This window comes from Heterocephalus glaber, unplaced genomic scaffold (assembly GCF_053883595.1).
Source record: "Heterocephalus glaber isolate CG9 unplaced genomic scaffold, H.glaber_assembly_v1.0 deba00001472, whole genome shotgun sequence".
In the NCBI taxonomy this organism is placed as follows: Eukaryota; Metazoa; Chordata; class Mammalia; order Rodentia; family Bathyergidae; genus Heterocephalus; species Heterocephalus glaber.
The window spans coordinates 78,812,586-78,840,040 of NW_028258315.1; the positions used below are offsets into that span (position 1 = coordinate 78,812,586).

Here is a 27,455-nt window from a genome sequence, read left to right on the forward strand (position 1 = left end):
GGACATTGTCTCAAAGATAGATGGTTATTGTTATGAAATGACTTCACTAGAATTCAGTCATGGGCGCTATCTGGCTCCCATTTTCCTGTCTGGCTTAAGAGGAAATTTTTGCAGAATCAAGGTAGTTCTCAACACATCATAAGAGAAAGGCTGTGAGAAATAAAACGGTGGTTCTCAACACATTTGAACAAGCAGTAGCACCTCTTCCTTATGACCAGGTCTCAGCCATCTTTCAGGTTTCCCACCCTTAACCTCCATGGCACAAGAAAAAGCAGGTTTACTCACATAATATGGTTCTTCCCCTTTTTTGTTATTTCAGGAGTGTTTCTTCCCACTGGGTTGAGTTTTCCTAGGGTCCACACACACAGGTCTTAATTACTGGGCTCAATAGTCTGGTATAAAAATAGTGAAATCAAAGCCAAGTCTCTGGCAGATCATTTTCAATCAAAGAGCTGACTGAGGGCCGGACTATAGTCCTTCTGTTTGCTAGCCTATGTTTTGGAAGTGTCAAAAGCGCAGGTGTTTACCTAGGCCATTCCTTAGTAATCTCTGGATTTCAATTTTTAACCTTCCCAGAACGGTACACCAGGAGCTCAGATCAAACTGCTGAGAATGGGCTAGAAATAGCCAATGGTAAAGAGCAGGGACAAATGTTGGACATCACTCTCTGTACTTCTGTTCTCTGGCGTCCCAGATACTACAATCCTTACTACCTTATCAGTTCTATGCCTTTAAACAGATTTGTTTTGCTCAGTTTTTCCAGCTGTTCTTGAGAAAGCCAGGTCTGTACTCACCTATCAACAAAAGCAAAAATTTCTACAGTTCTTTGTTTTTTTTTTGGACAACGACCAAATCATATCTGAGAAACCACAAAAGTACATGCAAGGTTAATATTCTTGAGACTCTCAGAAGACCATTTGAACATTTAAGTGAAAACGCAAAATCTTTTTACACACAGTACATTAATTAGTAAGTACATTAAATACAAAGATAACACCATCATACAGAATACTCAATCCTCTTTTCTGGGGTGGGGGGTACCAGGGATCAAATTCGACTAAATCCTTTTTATAAAAACTATTTCTCCAAAAATTATTATAGGACTTCCAGGAAGATTGGTGAGCAGCAGAGAAATTGCCTGATATTTGGAATCCAGACGTTGGAATATAGCAATGTGAAGAAGAGAAGGATAAAAGTGGGTCCCCAGGACCCAGCAAGGATCAGGAGCAAGAATTAGAGCTCACAGGGAGAGCAAAGAGAGGGACCCCAATGTGGAGGAAGGAGGTGGCAAGCAGCACTTTATCCTTAAGCCCCTGCTCACAGTGTAGGAGGGGCAGCTTGAACCTGTACAGACACAGTGACAAAGGGCAACCCCAGAGGCGTCCGTGGAGAAACAAACAGTGGAACAGAGTGGTAGACACTGCAGACAATGGCTGGTTATTTAGGTTTAGACATCCCCCAGGAGAGTGACTGGCCAATAGCCATTTTGGAAAGAGACCAACAGGAGTCAGAACTCAGATCTAGCAGTTCCAAGTGTCAGGGTGAGGCCCAACTGAATTCAAGCCAGCAGGAGGTCAGAGAGCCAAGTTCAAGCCATAGGGAGCCAAGTTCAAGCTGGCAGGAGTCACTCAAGAGTGCTGCGGGCTGAAAAACTCAGTTCCCAGCCTTACAGCTAGAAACCAGAAGCTGCATGAACTTCAGTGGAACTAAAGGCCCAGGTTTGCTGGGATTATCCATTCAGAAAAAAGAGATCAAAGGGGATATAAGAAAATGGAAAGACATCCCCTGTTCTGGGTAGGAAGGAACAATATAGTGAAAATGGCCATACTTCCAAAACTGCTATATAGATTCAATGCAATCTCAATTGAAATCACAACAGTATATTTCACAGAACTAGAGAAAACAATCCAAAAATTTATTTAGAAGAGACCTAGAGGAGCAAAAGCAACACAACAGAGACATGGCAGGGGGTATCACAATCCCCGACTTGAAACTATACTACAAAGCCCCGTGATAAAAACAGCATAGTACTGGCAAAGAAAAAGAACTGAGGATCAGTGGAATAGATGTGAAGATACAGAAACAACTCCAGACATACTCAGCTACCTCATTTTTGACAAAGGAGCCAACCATCCTCACTGGAGGAAAGATAGCCTCTTTAATAAATGGTGTTGGAAAAACTGGACTTCAACTTGCCAAAGATTAAAACTAGACCCATATCTATATCACCTTGCATGAAACTAAAATCGAAGTGGATTAAAGATCTAAATATTAAAACAGAAACACTAAACTTGCTGGAAGATAGGTAGAACTCTTGAAGACACTGGAATAGTAAAAGACTTTATGAACAAAAACCTCAGTAGCACAGGAACTAGCACAAAGAATCAACAACTGGGATCTCATCTTATTAAAAAGCTTCTGCACTGCAAGAGAAACCACCAACAGAGCTAAAAGAGCTACAATGTGGATAAAAATTTTTTTATCAGCTGCTCCTCAGACCACGGACTATTATCTAGAATATATAAAGAACTCAAAAAAATCAGACCACCCCCAATATAAAGACCCAATTCAAAAATGGACATCTGAAACGAACAGACATTTCTCAGACAAAGAAGTAAAAGCAGCAAATAAACATATGAAAAAAATGTTCAAAATTACTGGTCATTAGAGAGATGCAGATGAAAACAACACTGACATTCCACCTCACCCCAGAAAGAATGGCTGTGGGGAGGAAGGAACTGTTCTCCATTGTTGGTGGGGGTGCAGACTGGTACAACCACTGTGAAAATCAATATGGAGATACCTCAAAAAGTAGTATTAGTGGTCCCATTTGACCCAGCTATTCCTCTGCTGGGTATCTTCCCAAAAGAATTAAAAGAATCATATCACAGCAATATATTTGCACCCATGTTTATAGGGGCATAGTTTGTAATAGCTAAAACTTGAACACAGCCCAAGTGCCCATCAAGTGGAGACTGGATAAAGAAGATGTGGTTTTTAAAAATAAAATGGAGTATTACTCAGCCATAAAGAACAAGAAACTACACATTCATAGCTAAATGGATGCACATTGAGGCCATACTCTTAAGTGAAATAAATAGGACACACATGTAAATACCAGATAGTTTCGCTGGTGTGAAAAACTAAAAGTGTAAATAAGGATCAAAATGTATAATTGATAATGTGCAATAGGAAGAAAAGGTCTAAAAGAGTAGGGGAAGTGGGAGGGGTAGGGGAAAGGAAAGTAGGGAAAAGAAAAAATATGAGAAAAGGAAAAAATGGAAACAATCTTTGTAAATAGGGAAGAGTGGAGGGGGTGAAGGGAGGGCAGGAGAATGGGGAAAATATAAGAATCAAGATACATCATGTAAAGGTACAAGATACCAATGATGAATGTAACTGTACTGTATACCTAAAATGTACCAATAAAATTAATGGGGGGAAAAATTGGAAACAGAGAAGAAATGGACAGATTCCTAGATACATATGAATTACCAAAGATGAATGAAGAAGATACAAAAATTCTAAATAACCTTGTATCAGTCAATGAAATTGAAGTTGTAATTAAAAACCTACTAACATAGAAAAGCTCATGTCCTCATGGATTTACTGCTCCATTCTACATGAAATTTAGAGACGATTTACTGGAACCACTCCTGAAATTCTTTAATGAAACTCATTCCTGAAAGCACTACACTGATAACAAAACCAGAGAAGGATCCAATGAAAAGAGAGCTACGGCCCAATTTCTCTAATGAACACAGATGCAAAAATCCTCAGTATGATAGTGGCAAACAGAATGCAACTAATCATCAAGAAGATTATACACCATAAATTCAAGGATTGTTCAAAATATACAAATCAATAAATGTAAATTAACAGAAACAAGGACAAAAACTACATGATCATCTCAATAGATGTAGAAAATGTACTTGCGAAAGTTCAACATACAATGATGATAAAAACCTTACAGAAAAATGGAAGAGATGAGTCTTTATCTCAATCTTATAAAACTCATGTATGACAATCCAACAGCCAACATCACACTAAATAGTCAAAAACTGAAAGCTTTCACTCTAAAATCAGAAACAAGAAAAGGATGTCCACTCTTATTCAATATAGTTCTGGAAACATAAGCCAGAGCAACTAGACAAGAGAAAGAAAGAAAAGGAATAAGGACAGGAAATGAAGAAGTTAAATTATCATTATTTGCAGATGACATGATACTCTACATAGAAGATCTCAAAAACTCCACCAAAAGACTCCTAGAATTAATAATCAAATGTGGTAGCTTAGCTGAATAGAAAGTTAACACCCAAAAATGAACAGCATTCCTGTACACAAATAACAAATTCACTGAGAAATTAGGGAAATCATACCTTTCATAATAGCATAAAAAAAACCAGAAAACAAAAACTTGGGAATCAATCTAACAAAAGAAGTAAAAGACCTTTATACTGAAAACAGTAGTAGTCTGAAAAATGAGATGGAAGAGGATATGAGAAAAATGGAAAGATATCTGTTGTTCTTGGGTAGGAAGAACCAATATAGTGACAATGGCCATACTCTCAAAATTGTTACACAGATTTAATGCAGTCCTGATCAAAATCCTAGTAATATATCTCACAGAATTAGAGAAAACAAATCTGTAATTCATTTGGAACCAGAAGAGATCTAGAATAGCAAAAGCAATTTTGGGCAAGAAGGGCGAGGCAAAGGCATCACAATCCCTGACTTGAAATTGTTCTACAAATCTACATGATAAAAACAGCATGGTACTGGGGAAAAAACAGACGTAAAGATCAATAGAACAGATTAGAAGATGCAGAAACGAGTCGAAATACACTTGGCCACCTTATCTTTGATAAATAGACCAAACACCTTCACTGGAAGAAAGATAGCCTCTTCAAAATGGTTCAGGAAAAACTGGCTTTCCACATGCCAGAAACTAAAACTAGACCTGTATCTTTTATTATGCACTAAACTAAAATTGAAATGGATCAACGATCTAAATATTAAAACAAACACTGAATCTGCTGGAAGATAGAATAGGTGGAACTCCTGAAGACACAGACGTAGGCAAAGATCTGACGAACAAAACTTCAATTGCACAGGAAATATCACGAAGAATTAACAACTGGGATCTCATCTTATTAGAGCTTTTGGACAGCAAAAGAAACTATTCCAAAATTGGGCATCTGAAATGAATAGACACTTTTCAGATGAAAAAGTAGAAAAGGCAAGTAAATATATGAAAAAATGTTTAATATCACTCCTCATTCAGGAGATACAAATTAAAACAACACTGAGATTTTATCTCCAGAAATAATGGCTGTTACCAAGAAATCAATTAATAACAAATGCTGGCAGGGCTGTGGGGAAAAAGAAACTGTCTGCACTGTTGGTGGGAGTGTGGACTGGGGCAACCACTGTGGAAATCCATGGGGAGATTCCTAAAAAAAAAAATAAAACTAGAGGTTCCATTCGACCCAGTTATTCCTCTTCTGGGAGTCTTTCTGAAAGACTTATAAGAATCATACCACAGTGATATATGCACACCCACGTTTATAGTGGCACAGCTGAAATAGCTAAATCTTGGAAATACCCCAAATGCCCATCAACTACATGAATAAATAAAGATATGGTTTTATTTTTATACAATAAAGTACTACTTTGACATAAAGAAAGATAAACCTGAGACATTTCTAGGTAAATGAATGTACTTTGAGACCATATTCTTAAGTGAAATAAATTGAACACACATGTTCAACTATTGCATGGTTTCTCTGGTGCGAGAAACCAAAAGTTGAAATAAGGACTAAAATGTATAATAGATATTGTGAAATAGGAAGATAATGTTCAAATGGGAAGAGGATCAAGGGTCGGAGGAGGGGGAGGGAGAAGAAAAAAAAGAATAGAAGGGAAAAATGGAAAGAAAGCTTTTATAAATAAGGAAAGGATGAGGAGTTGAAGGGAGGAGAGGGAAAGGGACAAAAAGAATGAAGATATACCCAGGTACAAATTCCATATGTGAATGTTATGATTATGTATATCTGAAATGTACCAATAAAAATTTTTTTAAAAAGGCCAGACTGACTTGAGAACATTCAGAAGGAATACTGTTGTGGCTGAAATTGATAGCAGATCAGTCTATTTCAATTAAATTATTTAAAAATATTCTTCATTGAGGGAAAGCAGTTACATTTTGAGTGCATTATTTCTAATGACATTTCTTTGGTTTGTAACTTTTTAATGAATTTCATATAGGACAAGTGGCAATTTGTATATAAAGAATTTGGGAAAAGAATTTGATTAATGTAAATATGGTCACAATTAGTATAGACCCATCAATATATTTCTGATAATTTTTCATGTATGGCAAAAGTTTAAGTCACAAAGTGATATTCTGATATAAAACTCAAACATTTTGAGAGTCAATGTGGGAAAATAGGTTTTTAGACTTTCTTAAAAGACTTTGTTAAAATTTTAGGACAAAATTTTCTTGACAATGTTGTTTGAACTAACTTTGGACTCTTTCATAATATTTTAGAAATACACATAATCAGAATTAGTAGGTGTAGCCTGTTAACCCAGACAGTGTGCTTTGAAGTTTAATGTATGCCTAAGCTGTGGAAGGACTGTGCGTTAAGTCTCAAAAAAAAAAAAAAAAGCCACCTCCTCAGCCCTAAAATTATTAGGCAAAAGACACCAGGTTAAGTTACTACCTCAGGCAAAGCCATGGGTTCTGGGACTACAGGCCCCTATACACCACAAAGCAAGGACCACACTGCTAGGACTCATCTTTCCAAATCAAAGTGCCACATTTTGTCCTCTAGGCTCAGAGCCTATCCTCTGCCTAGATATCGCACCATTCTCTGTTTTCATCTGTCACCAAATATAGTACATTTTAATACTCTTAAATCAGGCATCAGCAAATTTTTAAAAAAATAGCTAAATGGGCTGTACAAAAACAGATGATTAGATTTGGTCCATTGGCTACAGTTTGCTGATCGCTGCTGAAAAACAGCTGGGCATGAGGGCACAACCCTGTAATCCCATTAGGCTTGGAGGCAGGGATAGGAAGATCACAAGTTTGAGCTCAGTTTGGGCAAATTAAGAGATACCCTGTCTCAAAATAAAAAATAAAAAAGGGCTGGGGACGTAGTTTAGTGAGAAAGCCCTGGGTCCTATTCCTAGTACCATCCTCACAAAAAAACTCCAAAACAAAAACAGGCCCTAAAACTAAAGCAAGTCCTTGACTGTAGCACTCCTCTGTCCCTCTTTCTAAACCATTCCCTTTCCACCATGCCTGTAAAAGTAGTTTCTCAAATTTTGTCATGCATTAAAATCACCTGAGGGTTTGTTAAATACAGAGCAGGGCTGCCTCATAAGGCGCTTCCTCATTCATTAAGTCCAGGCAGGACTTGACAACCTATCATTTTAGTAAGTTCTCAGGTGACACTGGTGTTATCTGTCTAGCACCTTGAGAACCCTTCAATATTACCAGGAATCTCTGGTGCTGTGTGTCTTTACTGATACATGTCCCACAGGCCCTTACGTTGAGGAGGGCCTGTGTTGTATGGGAGGTGGTGGAAGCTTGGGAGGTGGTGGAAGCTTCAAGAGGTGGGGCCTCGTGAAAGGCAGTCTGTTCACCACACTGAGACCCTGAAGCTCATCCTGGGACTCTGGCCCCTCCCTGTCTCTTTACTTCCCAGACCTATGAGGTGAATAGGTGACCCCTGCAATACATTCCCACCAAAGTGTACTAGGCCATCACAGGCCCAAAGTAGTAAGACCAAGCAACCATGGACTGAAACCCTGAGCCAAAAATAAGTGTTCCTCCTTATATAGCTCATTTTTCTCAGGTTATTTTGTCACAGCAATTGAAAGTTGACACAATGTCTCTTAGAACATTCCCTCTCTTTCTTGACTTAACTACAATTTATTTTCCTGGTTGATATGTTGTGAGACCTCCCTGACATTTATTCCCCCTCATCCTTCATACTCAGTAATACAACCAGTCATGTCTATTTTATTTCCTAAATACATTTTGACTTATCTAGTTCTATCAATCTCCCATCTTACTCTAAGCTATTAATCATCTTTTACTTTCAATAATCTTTTGATTATGGTTCCTACATTTACTCTGCCCATTCAATACATTTTGAAGAATGCATGCAGAGAAATCATTATGAAATGAAAAAAGCATGTCACTTTCTTCCTTTAAATCATCCCTCACGGACTTCCAAAAGCTCTACAAGATTTTACCTCCATCATTGCCTTTACCTCATCATAGGTCTTAAGAGACAATATTTGTCCTCAAGTCACTCTGATCATGCTCCTTCCTGGTCTTCAAACTTAAATGTTCTCAGCCTAAGATTTCTTACTTCATTCTTCCCTCCTTATTCAGGCAGTCAGGACTACCGGTTTTCACCTTTCACTTCTCAGGACCAAATCACACTCCTAAGAAAGTCATCCTGAATCTCCCAGACCAGGTCAAGACCTTATTAATGTATATTTCTTTTTAAAAACACCTGTCTCACATTAAAATAATAAAATAGCTAACATCCACTATACTAGACACTGTTTTAAGTCCTTCATAATGTTTATATTCAAAACATACTACAAGGTTGATGTTTTTTGAGTCAAACTCTTCTTTTTGTTTTTAAAAATCTACACCAGGAAACTGAGGCATAAAGAGGTTAAGAAGTTAATCTGAGTCAAGCAGCTAGTAAATGGAAGAGACAGAATGCAGATCCAGCCATCTGCTACCAGACTATAAATACTCCCTCTTGAATATGAAAACTTCACTAAACTTTAACTGTAGGACCAGGCACCAACCTAAGGGAGTTCACACAGAATATTGCACATGTAAGGTACTCAATTGGTTAAATAAGTTGAGTATATTAGCAGAATGCTGTTTATTATTTACTAGACCAAGCTATTAAGGCTTATTTCAAAAAAGACTTTTTTTTCCACCATTAAGTTTATTGGTACATTTTAGGTATAAAATACATTTACATACAACATTGGGATCTTGTACCATTACATGAGTATCTTGGTTCTTATTTTTTTCCCCTTTCCCCTGCCCTCCCCACTTGTAAAGATCCCGTTTTCACTTTTTCCCTTTCTCATATTTTTCCCCTCTTCCCCTCCCCTGCTCCCCTAGACCTTTACTTCCTATTCCACAGTATCAATTATACATTTTAAAAATTAAAATATGAAGACCTAGGAGACATTACCACAGAATTTAAAAGGATATAGAAAGCATATTACAAAAATCTGTTTTGAAATAAATTTGACAACTTCTAAGAAGTACCTTGAAAGACAAATTAATGAAACTAACTCTGGAGGAAATATAAAATTTGAATACCACCTATTAAAGAAAGTATATTCCTAGCTTGAAAATCTACCTATATGACAACAACAGGCTCGTATACATTTTAACTGATAAATTATATCAAACATTTAAAGGAGAAAAAAGAAGGAACACTTCTCCCCTCATTTTAGGAACTCAACATTGTGCTAATCCTAAAACTGGATAAAGATAATAGAAGAAAAAAGTATGAACATAGATAGAAATTTGTTTAAGAAAACAAACTATTAGAAGTCATGTCTGGCAGTATGTAGAAAGTGGTTTTGTTATAGGGATGGCAGTGTTGGTTCAGCATTGGAAGATCCACCCCCAAAAGTCATCATTTTAACAGAGGAAAGCAAAAAGCCGTATGATCGTGTCACTAGTTGGAGAAAGAGTACTGGACTAAATTCTACAGCTGTTCATGGTAAAAGCTATCAGGAGACTAGAAGTAGAACAGAACCTTCTCAACAGATTAAAGACATGTACTCCATACTTACAATAAAAACGCCTTGCATGAATGGAGAAGATACAAAGCTTTCTCCTTAAGGTGGGAAACAAGGGCAGATATGCTTACTCTTCATCTGTTCGTTAAACTTTGAAACCTAGGCCCAACCAAAATAGTCTGGCAATAAAATGACACAATTAGAATAGGAATGGCAAGGTAGAAGTAAAATCTTTATAGGTAGATGAAATGATCATCTACAGAGAAAATACTAAGAAATCTCTAGAAGCCCCTAGAACTTGTACTTGAATTTAGCAGGATTAGAAAACACAAGGTATACATAAAAATTCAGGTCTATGTATACTTGCTATAAATGAAGAATTGGATATTGAAATTTAAAAGTTATGTAGGAGTACAAAGGACCTAGAAAAGTTAAAAAAAAACAAAACAGTGTTGGAAGACATTTAGTACCTAATTTTAAGACTTCTTCTAAAGCTACAGTAATCAAGGCAGTGTTGGTGTAAGGAAAGACATATAGATCATTGGAATAAAACAGAGAATCTAGAAATAGAACCACACATATATGGTCCACTGAGTTTTGAAAGATTATTTAACATTAGCATTTTATAGAATATAAACTCAATTCAAGAGCCAAGGAAAAGATAGTGTGTTCAGCAAATGGCACTAGAACACCTGGTATCCGTACATAAAAAATTAACCTCAACCCTTTATTTCCATACATAAAAATAACTTGAAGGGATCTATGAACCTAAATATGAAAGCCTAAAAGTATAAAACTTGAAGAAGAAATTATAAGGGAAAATGTTTATGAATTCAGGGTAGGCAAGAACTACCTAGGATACAAAAGACATGATGTATAAAAGAAAAAAATTGATGAGATTCTATCAAAATACAGAACTTTAAATGACATCATTAAAATGAAAAGTAGTCCTTAAACAGATCATATTTACAATGCATATAACCTATGACCAGAATATATAAAGAACTCTTACAGCTCATTAACAGACAATGCAATTAAAAAGTAGACATAAGATGATGATGATAAATAGCCAGTACAGCACAAGGAAAGGTGTGCAACCCTACAATCAGAAAAATACTAATCAGTACAATAACAAGATTGAATTATACACTCATTAGGGAGATGAAGTTCAAAGTTTTAAAAGACTCGTCATGACTTTTTCTTTTTGTTGGATTCTCCCTCTTTGCATTTAATTTGTCACACCCAATGGATTCAATCTGCTGGGCTTCCTGGGGTTGTGAACCTCATTGTTCCTAGGACATTGTCTAAAATTTTTTGGAGTGCTGGTTTGGTATTCATGAAGTTCCTGAGGTGCTCTTTATCATCAAAGTATCTTATTTCTCCATCCATTTTGAAAGATAGTTTTTGCAGGGTACATTAATCCGGGTTGGAGGCTGTTTTCCTTTAGGGCTTGAAATACGTGACTCCAAGCTCTTCTTGCCTTGAGGGTTTGCATTGAGAAGTCTGCTGTGATTCTGATGGGCTTTCCTTTGTATGTGATTTGTTTCTTTTCTCTCACTGCTTGTAGAATTTTGTTCTTCTGTTGGGCTTCTGGAATCCTAACTATTATATGCCTATGTGTAGATTTTTTTTGATCAAGGCTAGTTGGAGTCCTATATGCCTCACTTATCTGTATGTCAAGTTCTTTTCCCCTGCTTGGGAAGTTTTCTACTATTACTTCTGTGAACAGTTTTTTTATGTCATCTGCACTCTCTCCTCTTTCTTCCTGACTCCAATCAGTCTTATGTTATTCTTCTTTGCATTATCTAGCAGATGCTGGATTGATTTCTCGTGTTCCCTTACAATTTTATTTTATTTTATTTATTTATTTTTTTGGTACCGGGGATCAAACTCAGGTCCTGCGCTTGTGAGGCAGGTGGCGGAACCACTGAGCTAAATCCCCACCCCTCCCTTACAATTTTAAAGCAGTTTTTCTTTTCCTGGTAACTAATTGCAATCTTATCTTCTATATCTGAAATTCTGTCCTCACATTGGTTCGTTCTGCTGCAGACTTTCGATGGAGTTTTTCATCTGGAAATCTGTTTGCATCTGTTTTATGGATTCCATTTGTTTCCTATGTTCGGATTCCATCATGTTCCTCAGATCCTTTATTGTTTTATCTGTGTCCTCTCTAGATTTATTAATCATGTCTTGCACTATGAGCACAATCTTTGCTGTTATCTGAGTAATTATTTCGATTTCATTTTTCCCAGATCCTCTTTTGTTTCCAGTTCAGAGGGTCCAGGTAGTTGAGTATCAGATTGTTCCATCTCATTTCCCTTTGGAGTTGCTGTAGGTGATCCAGAAGTCTGTTTTTGAGGCTTATGTGTCTTCTCATTTCCACATGTGTGTAGGGGGATGCTTCTGGCACCTGGACGGCTCACATTCTCTGCCCTAGGAGCGTGGAAGGGCGGCAGGGGAGCTTTCTTCTGGGTGCTAGGACTGGCTCACCTTCTCTGCCCTCGGAGCATGGAATGGTGGCGGGGGAGCTTCCTTGCGGGTGCTGGGACTGGCTCAGCTTTTCTGCCCTAGGAGCATGGAATGGTGGTGGGGGAGCTTCCTTGCGGGTGCTGGGACTGGCTCAGCTTCTCTGCCCTAGGAGCATGGAATGGTGGCGGGGGAGCTTCTTTCTGGGTGCTGGGACTGGCTCAGCTTCTCTCAAAAAACAAAGACTTTCTATTCTGCCATTAGTGTTATACATCTAGATCCTAGATATTAATATGTAATGTACTTCATTTATAGTGTCAGCATAAACCATTATAGACTGTACCTTTAATTCCTTTCATATTCAATAGTTCCATCTATATGCTAAAGTTTCAGCTAATTACATGTAAATGGAAGACAGCACAAATAGAATATTAAGATATACAACAATCTAGTTATTACATTTCTTTGACAACTATTTTTGGAATGGGTATTCTTGTGGAATAATTTTATATTAAAAGGGTACACCACACAACAATGGCAGATAAGTGAGGAATTAATGTCTCAAATCAAGCTATCCAAACTCAGGAACTCAAATTCTTTGAAACATGGTTTTCTTCTTCTGTGATTCAATCTTTCACTAGAATTCACTATCCAAAAGTGAGGGACAAAAACATTTGGACAATGATATATTTCTTAGTATACATACTAAGAAACCAAACAGAATCAAGTCATAAGAAATACTTGAATTTATCTTCAGATTTCAAATTGAGAAGGGTGTAGCATTGTGTTTGTTTATCCAAGAAAATTGTAGGTTAAAAAGAAAAGGCCGAGAAACATCCAACTACATTTTTAAGCCTCTTGAGGACAGTACCATATTTTTAAGTCTTTGTGTTGCCCCTGTATCCAGAACAGACACTTAATAATAAAAACTCTGATGGGGCCGGGGATTTAGCGCAGTGACACTGCGCCTGCCTCACAAGCACCAGGTCCTGACTTCAATCCCTGGTACCAAAGAAAACAAAAACAAAAGAAAAACTCTGATGAATATTTAATGTGCATGAATACATAGGTAAATATGTATAGTGAATTCCATGATCTAGCTTCAATAAACAGGCACCGTAAGACACCAAATTTGGAGGTGTTATAGCCTGTAAGGCCAGATCAGATAGAACCAAGATTAAGGATCTGTGACTAGGGCAGCTTTTGCTTATTTGATTCTCTCCATGTACAAGGTGGGCATTTATCGTTGTAAAACTGTATAACCCTGACACACAGCTTGGTCCCATAGTATCCTTGCTCTTGTCTGGGACCTTGCCAATGGTCTCCTTACTAGTATTTTATTTACAAGATTCTCACCTGTGGTTTTAGTTACTAGCAGACATCTTTTGTCTGAAAATACCGGTATTTATCATGAACTTTTCAAAGAGAATACATTAACATTCATTATGGTACATTGTTATAACTATCCTGATTTATTATTAGTCTTTATTGTTACTTTCTTGCTCTGCCTAATTTATAAATTAAAATTTTCACAGATATGTATGTACAAGAAAAAAGTTTATATACAAGTTTGGCACTAACTGCACCTTTAAGCATCCATCGAGGGTCTTAGAACATCTACACTGCAGATCAGAGGGAACTATTACACTTTTTTCCTTTTCAGCTTGTTTTACGTTTTTAATTGACAAGTGATTTTTTATTGTTGTAAAATATATAACATTTACTATTAACTATTTTAAAATCTGCAATTGTGTGTCATCAAATACATTTGTAATACTGTACAACTGTCATTATTTCTAAAAACTTTCTCATCACTCCAAACAGAACTGTGGATTCATTAAACTACAGCTCTTCATTTGCCCTACCATCTATCCCTGGTAACCTGTATACATTCTGTTTTTATGAATTTGCCTATGTTAGGTACCTCATATAAATGGAATCATACAATATTGGTTTTCTGTCTTAAGTGAGGACGGGCAGCTCACATTGATCTTACTTGATTATATCATCTGATACAAAGAGATGGCTAAATTAACAGATCATTAACATCCATTCCCCCATAGCCAAAAATCTAGATGTCAATAAACAGTTACACTATAAAAGTTTTCAGATAGTAGAATATTTGGTACAATCATGATCATACGATTTCGGATGTATTACACATATTCCAAGATGGTTTTGATAAATTAGTTGCTGACCTTTGCTTCCTTGAACCTTCAAGAGCCTAAAGCTCTGTCTGGCCCAGCCTAACTCTACTTAAAAGGAACAAATGGGTGCCTCTATACTTACTGTTTCAACTAGTAAACACTCCCACTACTTAGTGCCATTCCTATGGTGATCCCATGATATTCACAGAGTTCACTCAGTCCTCAAAGCCTCTCAGTGTCTCACTCAGCCACCCTCCAACTGCCTCTAGCTTGAGAAATACTTTCTGTTCACCATGAAATTTTAGTGCCTTGATAGTGGACTTCGGTATGATAGCTATGGAAGCATTTTAGTTACTCACATACAGCTGAAAGTATTTACATGGGGGCCAATGTATTATTACTTGAAAAACTGTGAAGAACACCAGCGTACCAATACATAAGAAGTAAACAAATGCTTTAGTTTTCAAAAGGATGGGTTTTGCTGACCCTTAGAAAAAGTATCAATGATTACTAGGATTCAGGTCTATTTTAAAAGAAGTCACACTAAAAAAACCCTAATTTTCGATGTTTAATAGGTTTTCTTAAACTGATAGTTAATGAAATTCTGGCAACACTGTATACAGAGAAATCATGGATTTTTTTATTTCTTTGCCTAATGTTGAATCAACTGTAGTCACTCCTTTTCAACTCCAAATTGTCTCATATTTGAACAGTGGAACTCCTATGATCTGGTACACTATCTACATCACAATGGTCTCAGAGTGCTCCCTTACTGGCACAAGGTATCCCAAGACCACCTTACACGTTTCCTCATAGGTGGCATAAGCTATTTCTCTAAGGAGTCTTAACGAGGAATGACAATTAGAGAATGGGGCTAGGCACCAAGTATACTCATTACCACTCGATATCACTTTTTCTGGTCTCTTTTGATGTACAGATAGGAAATAAGTTTTTGAAATGTCATGAGTTCAAACTAATACTACCAATTCAAACTTGACAGACATAGGATGTTTTCCCTCTCAATTTCTCTGATTTTATAATTGTAACTTATTCTTCTAAGTAGCCTGGCTCCTGATAACATGCATATCCTCTTGTATACATAAATTATTTGGGTTTGGGTTTTTTGCTTTTTTTTTTTGGAGATATGGTCATAGTAAGTTGCTAAACTGCCCAGGCCGGGGTTGAATTTTCAGTTCTCCTGCCTCAGCCTCCTAGAATGCTGGGACTTGAGCCAACACAGTTTAAAAATTTTAAATTACAATATTAATATTATTTATTGCTAACAATAAAACTAGTTAGGACAGTTCAAGATTTCTTTGCAGTTTTATGTTCTTAAAATATAAGCCACTAAAGATTCCTTAACTTTATCATATACTAAATTTTCATTTGCTCATGAGTCTATTCTAAGACCTTTATATTCTATTCTATTCTGATCCAGTCTTCGTCTGCCTTGGGGCAACTGAATCTCAATATACATGCAGTAAGTCAAATGAATCATTAATTTAGTTAAATTTGGGAAATCAAAGAAACATTTTTAGATAGAAAAATCTCTGAGGATTTGTTTCTTTTCTTTCAGTGGTTCATTCAATCATATTTTAGTTCTTACTATAGCAAAGGAGTATGCTTAGAATGTTGAAGTTTGGTTTAAAAGTTGCAAAGAAAAAAACAGTATTTTTAAAATGCTACTGAAAAGCATGAATTAGACATCTAATTCAAATTACAAGCTGAATTTTATTTTATTTATTTTTTTGGAACCAGGGATCAAACTTAGGTCCTTGTGGTTGCGAGGCAGGCGGCGGAGCCACTGAGCTAAATCCCAGGCCCTACAAGCTGAATTTTAAAAACTTATTGTTAGTACGTGTTTGTATATATAATGATTACATTCACTGTGGGGAGTACTTTTAGGGATTTTTATATTAAAATTCCTGTTCTAACAACGTGTCTACTGTTTTCAGCTTAAAAATCAAAGTCCAGATAAGAAACATTTAAATGTGTCAAGGAGGAAAATTTTTTGTTTACCAAGGAGCATAGCTCAAAATCCAAAACAGCTTTTAAAGTAATCTGAGGACAATGAATACTTGTACAAACATCTGAGGTACACATCTAATAGGCATCTGCTGAATAACTTTCCTGAAAGAAGTGATTTGTTTTTTGGATTAAACAAGATATCTCTGTTTAGTGCTAATAAAATTACCTAAGGGAACTAATGAAATGACTGCACAAGGGAATATCACACAATCATTAAAAACTTTTGTAAGTCTTATGAGTCTGTTTAATAGTGGGGAATAATGTAATGCATATAGACATTAAAAGTAAGGATGAAAATAATCTATCAGCAGCTCTGATCTTTACCTCCTAGGGTATTCCATTTTCTTTCAAAAATACTAGCTCAGTATTTAAAATAAATGAAAACTGACAATGTCAAATACGGTGTTTTTTTAATGCATCAAATAACCTGAAACATTAACATTAGAGTATTAACATGCAATTTTTGAATAAAATAAAATACTATGTAAAATCTTTAAAATTCATCACATTTTTCTTTTAAATTATCTTACGTTTTGGTAAAAATGTATTTATAAATATACAGCACTGCACTGCCATAAAGGTTTAAGTGAGATTTTTCTCTTTTAATGTCCTATCATTAACAGAGCTCTCTATGATCAGAGATGTAAGAGAATAAACAATGTTAATTACCATATCCCCCAAACACCAATATTTAAAAATAAACTAACAGTGAGAATTCCATGCACAAAATATGCTACATATTCTACTGTCAATGATTAAAAATAATTACAATTATGGAAGGCAAATATTGAAAAATACTGTATAAACAGTCTTTATTTACTAACAGTTTTACAGTATTTACTTCATAAAATGGCTGTGAATAAAGCCTGCAAAGAATGGTAATGAAGCATAGATCTGCACAGTTTTATTTCTTTGAAAAATATTTGGTAATTTTTCTTAGATAGCTGAGCATTACCGGGTGGTTTGGAAAAAGCAGGCATACAGTCACATTTTATACATCTGAAGCTCGTTTCAGTTTTCAGAACTTTATCTGTTTTCCGTCTTCTTTATTGGCTTTTCATTCTATTAAGTCATTCTAAAGGAAATATATGATTGTTTTTGTTCAAGGTCTGTTCTGTTCTACATAATTTTATGGTATGTTATTTTCAGGTCATCTTAAAAGACTATTTTAAATGTATTCCTATTAGCAGCTTCAGTGGAAAGAAGTCTAATTTCTGTTGAGTAGTCTGATATGCCATTTTAAAGTTTCGTAAGAATTTACCAGAGGCATAATAAATATCCAATCAAGAAAACAAAAACTGGAACCTGTGCCACAATTTTAATTTTTCTTGGTTTATTTTCACTCAAACTCATGACAAATACTGAGTGCTTAAAATAAATACCTCACAGCAAAAGCAAACAAATATTTGGGGATGGTTAAGAAAGGGGAAAACATGAGCTACTGGTAACAAGGACTAACAAGATAAAATTGTCAAGAGTATTTTTGGGCCTTGGCAAAATCTTTTCCTGTCAGTTATTTTACTTAAAAATTTTCAGTGAAGTTCATGACAAGACAAACATAAGAAAATTGTGTTTTATGAGTAAAGGAGAAAATCACAACCATGACTTTCAAGGGACACAGCAAATACACAAAGACTGATTTTTATAGACACAATAAAAGCTTCAAAATATAAGCAAAATCCAGTCTAATTCATCTTGAAAACAACTAAAATATAAATACAAAAACAGAACAGAACTTTGTGCTTTATGTGAAGATGATCTGTCTTTATTGTAACATCTGACCTGCATGAGAGTATTTTACAACCACAGTCTCCTTAAACCACCAAAAACAACAAATTTAGATATCCCTAGAATCAAAAGTCCTTCTAGGAACACTGCATATGCATTATCTACACTTTGTTCCATTTTGAAACCACTTCTGCTCCTAACCTAAAAAGGCTCTTTAGGTAATCAGTTTCAAATAGGTTCTAATTTTTTATAAATCTCTACAGATTCTTTTCAAATATCAAGTAATCTAAAATGGACTTTAACTCAATTTGGGTAAACATTAACTGATGAGAATTTCCGGCAACAGGACCATTAGTAATGGAAACTGTATTTTCTGATCTAGATATCAAGACAGGGATCTGACAAGAGATCATAATTTATGAAAGTCAAATGACTGGAAAATCCAATATATAAGCCACCTGACTCTATACAGGGAAACCTTTATTTCTATCTCAAATTTAAAATCCTATTTCCTAATCTGTGTGTAAAATACTTCACTAAAATGTACTAATTTAGCTTACTTCCACAAGTAGTATCTATGACAGAACTATGACAATGGCACTAAATGGGTGAAAACTCATTTAAATATGCCTGCTTCATATTTAAAAATTATGATACATTAAATAAATATATAAAAATATAGTAGCTGAATACAGTAATTGACTTTAATAATACCAATTAGATGAATATTTTCATTTTTCATCTATAAAACAAGCTTGGGCCGGGGATTTAGCTCAGTGGTTATGCTGCCTGCTTTGCAAGCACAAGGTCCTGAGTTCGAAACCCCGGTACTAAAAAAACCAAAAAAAGAATAAGCTCATGCCTTTTAAGAACTGGACTATGTATAATTATTTTTATTCCTTCACAAACATTCTACGTCTAATGTTCAACCTCCCCACCCCCATTCATATATAACTCTCAAGGTAATGGTGTAAAATGTGGGGACTCTGGGAGGTGATCAGGTCATGCAAACAGAGCTTTCATGAATGAGATTAGAGTCCTTACAAAAGAGGCCCAAAGCCTGCCTGGCAAGCGCAAGGTCCTGTGTTCAAACCCTGGTACTGAGGGGGAAAAAAATGTAGACAAGGAAGGGAGTACTCACAGACACCAAATTTGAAGTTTTTGGATCTTGGACTGAAAGTCTGCAGAACTGTGAGAAGTAAATTTCTGTTGTTTATGAGCCACCCAGTTTATGGTGTTTTGTTTGTAGTAGCCTGAATAGGCTAAGATATTTTAAAATTATTAATGACAACAAGTGAACTTTGCATCAATAAACTGAGAAATGCACATTATTTTGAAAAGTTCCACTCCAACACATCAAATTTTCTTCCCAATTTCTCCAATTCTCTCTCAAAATAATAAAAGTAAATGATGATGATAGCATTTACCATTCATATTCCAGGTCCACCAGTATCTATTTATGAATGGGATTAGTATCCTTCTGGCAAAGGAGAATATTATTTTCTTTTACCAGAAAACTTCCTGTACACTTAGCAGACAGATGTGGTGTTCAAGTACCATAATCTTTAAGAAGTCTTCTTGACAATAAGTCCATATTGATAGCTTCTCTAAATTACTACTACTTTTCTCTCTACAATATAATCACATTTCATAATGTAGGACTTAAGAAATTCTCTAGCTATTTTTGTGAATGTAAATCCATTCCATAAAAATAAGCAATAAGAGTTAATACTATATTCTTTTTTGCACATCATCACTTACATAGCATAGCTCTGGAAAACATACATTTAAATAAGCTACTGAATGTCCAATTTTCTTTAAATGTTTATTAGAGCTGTAATTATTTTAATGTGGAAAAAACATGTTCCCAAATGATCATCCTGCTGGCTCCAACACTTACCAGTAAATTCCCCCCAAAACCTAGCTCACCAGACATAATGTTGAGCTGGACCTTAAATTAGGAAGAAAAGACTATCTTTAAAGCACTAGTAATATATAGGAATAAACTTCCAGTATAATTGTACCAGGTTTTCCAGTATAATTTTAACAAATTTGATGTGTTTTTAAGTAGTGAGCGCTCCAATTAGCTTCATTATTGTGAGGGTGATAATGACCAGAGTAATACTCCTCTGAATCTAACCAGACCTCCCAAAACACTTTAAGTAATTATCTTTTTTATAATAATTTTACCAGGAATGGTCTGAAGTAGTCATCACGTCCATTTTACCTGTAAGGTATCTAAAGTTCAGAAAGGTTCAATGTACTTCATAGGCTTTCAATAGATACTTGATCTTGTTGCTAACTAAAGTGCTAGGTAAACTGATGAAGAGTCAAAACTAAAGATAGATCATCTTGACTCTTAGCTTAAAGAACCTTCATTTAAGGAAGGCTGACATCATACCCAAGATCTATATACCTACACAACAAAGCAAGGAAAGATGTGCTCTCTTGCAAGACTTTGGCACAAAAGATAATCTTTTAAAATTATTTTGGGTTCCTACTTAAGGCAACTCTTTCTTCACAAAATAAAAACTGTCTATGTCTTAAATAATAATTATGAAAACACATAGTAAAACCTCATTAAAGGACTGGTGCTATAGCTCAATAGTAGAGTACAGGTCTGCATGCACAAGGGTTTGATCTGCAGCATCACCAAAAATAGGTAAGAATAAACCTCATTAAAACAAATCTTAAATGATCTGGGAAAATTGGTGTACAGTATCTGCTAATTATTAAAGAATAATAGAACATTTCATCTCTGAAAAGACAAGTGAAAGTTTGTTTGGGTGGAGTAGCCATTTGAGTAACAATTTTGGATCATGATTTTAATTTAAATTCATCAAGTAATTAATTAAATGACTAGAAACATTCTTTAATTGACTGTTTCCAGCTATTAGAAAGTTACTAATGAGAAACACTTAGAAACTGCATGATCAGTTTAGCATCAACATTAATGTTGACCTAAAGATGTGAATCATTTAAGGATATATAGTCAATTCTCAAAAATATTCAGGACAAGCTAGTGTAGTGTGTAGATTATTCATGCCCTTGGTGTCGGACTTAGCCTCCTTGCTCTGTGTACCATTTAAGCATTCTGCTTCAACAAAATACAGGTAATAATTTTGGTTAAGATTAGAAGCATTCTGAAAGTTTTGTGGATTTCATCAAGTAAATTAAAAGGCAAGAATTTTTCATTGTTACTCAATTCTTTATAATGCTGTTCTTAATAGGTAAGTATTACATAAAAAGCCAAAACTAAGCCACAGTCCTAAAACCATTAAAAGTTTAACTATGGCACCTTAAACATCATATAGTCACATGTCAGGTAATAGCTTATAATAGACCACATATACTATGGTGGCCCCATAAAATTACAACAAAGTTGAAAAATTCCATTGCCCAGTAATGTCCTAGCCTTGGTGATACCAAAGTACAATACACTTCATAGGACAATGCATTTATTAACATGTTTGTAGTGATGCTGGCACAAACTACTGTGCTGCCATCATACAAAAGTATGTCACCTATAATTATGTACAATATATAATACAGTACTTAAACAAGTATAATGTTTTATGTATTTACTACTCATCATTTGAGTATACTCCTACTAAAAAATAAAACATTACTTTAAAACAGTATGCCACGTTATGCTGCCAAGCAGATTCATACTTCTCCTGTTTACCAGGTCTCTTGACTGCATTAAGATGATGATGGAGTGACTAATCTATACCATCTAAGTCTGTGCAATTATATGCTATGATGTCAGTTCACACAACAGCAGAGTCACCCGAGGATACATTTCTCAGACAGTCCCACTGTCATTAAGTGTGAATGAATGTAGTTGTAAACTGAAGCAACATACTAATGGATCTAATTTCTTTCTTTTTAGCATCTGGAGATATTTTTTGTTTCCTATATACAGGTTCTACTAAGCAAAGTTTTTTTTCCTAAGTCCTGTTGCTACAAAGACAGGTTAGTACACTAAGCAAAGAAGTCTGACCAAAAAAAAAAAAAGACTTTAATATCAAGGAAAAGTTTTTTCAACTTTAACAGAGCTATACATTTTTGCATATATTAACATACATGTTGATGGAATAGTTGGTGGGATAAACTCCATCAGTTAAATTCTGCTTGCTCTTAGGGTACAGATTTTAGCCCAAATACAAATCAGTAAATGTACCTTAGGAGTCACAAGTACAAGAGAATGGACTGATGAGCTGAAAAGATATCAGACACTAAAGAGTAATGCAGCTTACTAAACTTGATCAAAACAGAAGCTAATGGGCCGGGGATTTAGCTCAGTGGTTTCGCTCCCTGCTGCATAAGCACAAGGACCTGAGTTCAATCCCCGGTACCAAAAAAAAACAAAACCAAAAAACAAAAACCAAAAAACAAAACAGAAGCTAATGGTACAAATGAAAGTGAGATTTGGCTCTGCATAAGATTGTATTTGATTTCTTAAAGCAGTTTCATCATTGTCAGTGTGAGATACACTTAACATTAAATGACAAAGCAGGAATATAGTGCAAGCCCTGGACTCTTGCAAATTTATCATCCTTAAATCACATGGAGTGCTACATAATCCTATTGAAAAGCTATGGCAAAAGGCTATCCAAGCAGCTGCTACTTGGTAATCTAAAATGGGGAGACCACAAACCAGGCAGAAAAAAATGTTTTAAGGGCATAATGAATCACAACATCCAATGATAAAAAAACTCTGGGCAGCCAACAACTGTTTCTGTGAATGCAATACTCAGAAATGAAGTGAATCCTTTATTGCAAAGCCACTGAAAAGAACACGATTTCAAACCAATTGCTTGCAAAGAGGAAGCAAATGTACAAAAAACTGTTGCAAATCAAAGGATAATTTAATACAAACATCATGAAAAGGATTGCATTCTTTCTTTAAAGCAATTCACATCCAGCACTAGAAATATGATTTTTCATTATCAAGGTAAAATCATCTTAATCATTCTGACAGAATTTAGTTATACTAGGTTTTAAGAAATATATAACATGCCCAAATGGCTAGTTTTCTAGTGTAGAAATTTTCTCCCCTCCTCATATAAGAAATCTTAGATGAACTAGTTTATTAATGGTTTCTATGACATAAAACTCAAATTTTCATTAAAAATGTTTTAAATTGACAGATACTATATTTTTCTGTTCATTTGTCTTTAAGTAAATCCTGTTAGTATACTGTACTGATACACATTAATTTAGTTAATAGTTCTAAAACATGACAATGATTATCAAACTTGAAGAAATGGGAAAAACTGAGCCAAACAGAGATCCAGAAGAGAATATTTTCAGATACACCTATGCTCCTAATTTACCAACCAGTCACACACCCCCAATTTCTTAAAAAAAACCAAACAATAGGTTCACAGACTGCCCCAAGGATGCTGATTTGACCCACAATGTACCTAAAACAATGTAAAATTACACTGCAATTCATACCACTTATTAAATAGGAAAATAAATGAATAATGGGATAAAACAGAAAAAGTGATCCCTTTGCAGCAAAGCCACTGAAAACAATAATTCTAAAACTACCTGAAAACAGGGACTAAGGAAACAATAGCTGTAACTCAAATTGAGTAACTTCATATAAACATAAAACATATTAACTACTTGACTAATGAGGACACCTTGTTAGAAGAACCAATTAGAGCAAATGAGTTAGGTGAATAATTTTTAAGGTGAATATGTTTAAGATTTTAAAAATATATGTATATTGGAACAGGTCAGGCACTTTGTCCCTTAAAACTGCTTTTCTTTTCATAGAAAACAGAAAATTAAAAGGCCTTATTCTTCTTCTGTCCACCTAAAAAGCCAGTTGACTTTTTCCTTATTTCATACACATGTTGTTCATCTACTTCCCCATACTTATCATCATTTGCTGGAATTCCAAATCTATATTTCCAGTCCAGATCTTTCCTACAAGTTTGTTAACCTATACATACAACTGCCCACTGAACATATCCACCTGGATGACCCAATTTAACACATCTTAAATTCACTATGTTCACATCTGAAGGTATCTTACTACACTCCTTTTAATAAAAGCATGCATTAACCACATTCTGCCTAAAATCCTGAAACGCTCACAACCTGAACGTATCTATCCCATCAGTTCTCATCTACAATGATGCAATAACAACCAAACTATTATTTGTACTTTTGTCCCTTCAAATTCATTTTGTTAATTCTACCAGTATTTCCTGAAGCACCAACCTGAAACTGTTACTTAAGACTTTTCAACTGATTTTCTTTGCCTTCAGTAAGAACTCCTTAACATAGATTTCAATGCCCTTCAAGATTTACAACGATTCCAGAACCCAGAAGGAAGCTCCCCTGCCACCATGCCAAGCTTCTAGGGCAGAGAAGGTGAGCCGGTCCCGGCACCCGGAAGGAAGCTCCCCGCCTGCCATCCCACGCTCCTAGGGCAGAGAAGGTGAGCTGGTCCCGCACCCAGAAGGAAGCTCCCCCACGGCCATCCCACACTCCTAGGGCAGAGAAGGTGAGCTGGTCCTGCACCCAGAAGGAAGCTCCCCCACGGCCATCCCATGCTCCTAGGGCAGAGAAGGTGAGCTGGTCCTGCACCCAGAAGGAAGCTCCCCGATGGCCATCCCAAGCTCCTAGGGCAGAGAAGGTGAGCCGTCCAGGTGCCAGAAGCACACCCTCCACACCCGGTGGAAATGAGAAGACACGTAACCAAGCCTCAAAAACAGACTTCTGGATCACCTACAGCAAGCCCAAAGGGAAAGGAGATGGAACAATCTGATACTCAACCACCTGGACTCTCTGAACTGGAAACAAAAGAGGATCTGGGAAAAATGAAATCAGAAATAATTACTCAGATAACAGCAAAGATTTTGCTCATGGTGCAAGATATGATTAATAAATCTAGAGAGGACACAGATTAAAAAAATAGAGGATCTGAGGAACATGATGGAATCCCAACATAGGAAACAAATGGAATCCATAAAACAGATACAAAAAGATTTCCAAGAGATTAAAAACTCCATCGAAAGTCTGTGCAGCAGAACGAACCAATGTGAGGATAGAATTTCACATATACAATATAAGATTGCAATTAGTGAGGAGGAAAGGAAAAATTACTTTAAAATTGTAAGCGAACATGAGAAATCAATCCAGCAGCTGCTAGATGATGCAAAGAAGAATAACATAAGACTGATTGGAGTCAATGAAGAAAGAGGAGAGAGTGCAGATGACATAAAAAAATGTTCACAGAAGAGATGGCAGAAAACTTCCCAAGGAGGGGAAAAGAACTTGACATACAGATAAGTGAGGCATATAGGACTTCATCTAACCTTAATGAAAAAAAACTACACATAGGCATATAATAGTTAGGATTCTGTGCAAGTCCAAGGACCTGAGTTTGATCCCTGGTACCAAAAAAAAACAAAGTTAGGATTCCAGAAATCCAAAAAAAGAACAAAATTCTACAAGCAGTTAGAGAAAAGAAACAAATCACATACAAAGGAAGGCCCATCAGAATCACAGCAGACTTCTCAATGCAAACCCTCAAGGCAAGAAAAGCTTGGAGTCATGTATTTCAAGCCCTAAAGGAAAAGAGCCTCTAACCCAGACTGAGGTACCCTGCAAAACTATCTTTCAAAATTGATGGAAAAATAAGATACTTTGATGACAAAGAGCACCTTAGGAACTTCATGAATATCAAACCGGCACTCCAAAAAATTTTAGACAACGTCCTAGGAAAAGACAATGAGGATCACAACCCCAGGAAGCCCAGCAGAATGAATCCATTGGGCGTGACAAATTAAACGCAAAGGGGGAGAATCCAACAAAAAGAAAAAGTCATGACAAGGCTTTTAAAACTTTGAACTTCATCTCCCTAATGAGTGTATAATTCAATCTTGGTATTGTACCGATTAGTATTTTTCTGATTCTAGGGTTGCACACCTTTCCTTATGCTGTACTGGCTATTTATCATCTTCTTATGTCTATGTTTTAATTGGTTTGTCTATTAATGAGCTCTAAGAATTCTTTATATATTCTGGTCATAGGTTACATGCACTGTAAATATGGTCTGTTTAAGGACTACTTTTCATTTTAATGATGTCATTTAAAGTTCTAAATTTTGATGGAATCTCATTTATCAGTTTTTTTCTTTTACACATCATGTCTTTTGTATCCTAGGTAGTTCTTGCCTACCCTGAATTCATAAACATTTTCCCTTATAATTTCTTCTTCAAGTTTTATACTTTTAGGCTTTCATATTTAGGTTCATAGATCCCTTCAACTATTTTCATGTATGGAAAAAAAGGGTTGAGGTTAATTTTTTATATACGGATACCAGGTGTTCTAGTGCCGTTTGCTGAACACACTATCTCTTCCTCGGCTCTTGAATTGAGTTTATATTCTATAAAATGCTAATGTTAAATAATCTTTCAAAACTCAGTGGACCATATCTGTGTGGTTCTACTTCTAGATTCTCTGTTTTATTCCAATGATCTATAAGTCTTTCCTTACACCAACACTGCTTTGATTATTGTAGCTTTAGAAGAAGTCTTAAAATTGGGTACTAAACATCTTCCAACACTGTTTTGTTTTGTTTTTTAACTTTTCTAGGCCCTTTGCACTCCTACATAACTTTTAAATTTCAGTATCCAATTCTTCATTTATAGCAAGTATACACAGACCTGAAGTTTTATATATACCTTGTGTTTTCTAATCCTGCTAAATTCAAATACAAGTTCTAGAGGCTTCTAGAGATTTCTTAGTATTTTCTCTGTAGATGATCATTTCATCTACATATAAAGATTTTGCTTCTACTTTGCCAATCCTATTCTAATTGTGTCATTTTATTGCCAGACTATTTTGGTTGGGGCTAGGTTTCAAAGTTTAATGGACAGATAAAGAGTAAGCATATCTGCCTTTGTTCCCCACCTTAAGGAGAAAGCATTGTATCTTTTCCATTCATATATGGTGTTTTTTTGAAAGTATGGAGTACATGTCTTTAATCTATTGAGAAGGTTGCTCTACTTCTAGTCTCCTGATAGCTTTTACCATGAACAGCTGTAGAATTTAGTCCAATACCCTTTCTCCAACTAGTGACAGGATCATATGGCTTTCTCCTTTCCTCTGTTAAAATGATGACTTTTGGGGGTGGATCTTCCAAAGCTGAACCAACACTGCCATGCCTATAACAAAACCACTTTCTACACACTGCCAGATATGACTTCTAATAGTTTGTTTTCTTAAACAAATTTCTATCTATGTTCATACATTTTT

At 35.7% G+C, this 27,455-nt stretch overlaps 1 protein-coding gene and 1 pseudogene across 1 annotated transcript in view; one reads left to right on the forward strand and one right to left on the reverse strand.

Moving 5' to 3' along the window:
• Nucleotides 1–27,455, reverse strand: part of Ube2e2 (ubiquitin conjugating enzyme E2 E2) — a 381,059-nt gene that overhangs the window by 194,929 nt on the left and 158,675 nt on the right. The window lies entirely within an intron of this gene.
• The window catches only part of LOC101700339 (coiled-coil domain-containing protein 152 pseudogene), a 34,313-nt pseudogene continuing 8,287 nt past the window's right edge, over nucleotides 1,430–27,455 (forward strand).